The sequence below is a fragment of the Echinops telfairi genome, unplaced genomic scaffold (assembly GCF_000313985.2).
Source record: "Echinops telfairi isolate 266 unplaced genomic scaffold, ASM31398v2 ScPeMD7_23;HRSCAF=83, whole genome shotgun sequence".
Taxonomy (NCBI): Eukaryota; Metazoa; Chordata; class Mammalia; order Afrosoricida; family Tenrecidae; genus Echinops; species Echinops telfairi.
In genome coordinates, this window is record NW_022103920.1 from 11,232,869 (window position 1) to 11,233,756 (window position 888).

Consider the following 888-nt stretch of genomic DNA (forward strand, 5'->3'; position numbering starts at 1 on the left):
CTGAGTGCATCATGTCGGGAAAATGACCCCAATAGACTTATAGACTTGCTGGACACTGGGTGGCCAGGATGCTTCAAATTGTAAACACCAAAAAACAAACCAAAAACCCCACTGTATTGTTGTCGTTAGATGCCGTTGAGTTGGCTTTGATCCGCCCACAGTGACCCTGTGCACAGTGGAGCCAAACACTGCGCGGTCCTGCGCCACCCACACACCTGATCCTGTGCCCAGCCCTGATGATGGCAACCGCTGTGTCAGTTCCTCTCGTTGAGAACCTTCTTCTTGTTTGCCACTCTCCCACAAGATGCTCTTCTCTAAGGATATAGCAAAGCTCAATGGAAGCAGGTATGTCTGTATAGCAACCTTTTCCCACCGTTGAACACCAGATTTCTTCATTATGAATTCTTAAGAGGTTCCACCTCTCCTGTGATGGCTACCATTTTGTTGCTGGCAAAGAGAGAATGATAACTTTTGCTTGAAGGACCAGGCTTGGTAAGACATCAAAGAAGTAAGACTATAGCTGAGGAAGGGCTTTTGGGTTCATCCAGGGAAAAAGAATCTATCAATCCAAAATAAAGCAGTTGGTTTCAAATTGTACTTTGAGTACTCTGCCTGATACCAATAAGGGGTTATCACACTGCAGTGGTTAAGTGCTTGGCTATTGATTGATGGGTGTGTTAGACAGGGTTCTCTAGAGAGATAAAACCAAATTCCTGATAATTTAATATATTTATTTATAAAGATAATTAGATATATAACGAGGAGTGAACTGTTAAATCATATACAGATAAATATATAAATACAAGAAATAAACAGTTAAATTAGAAAGCACTACAAATGGCTTACTGCAACTCACATCCGTGAGAGAAAGTTGAGAGACTAGCAGTC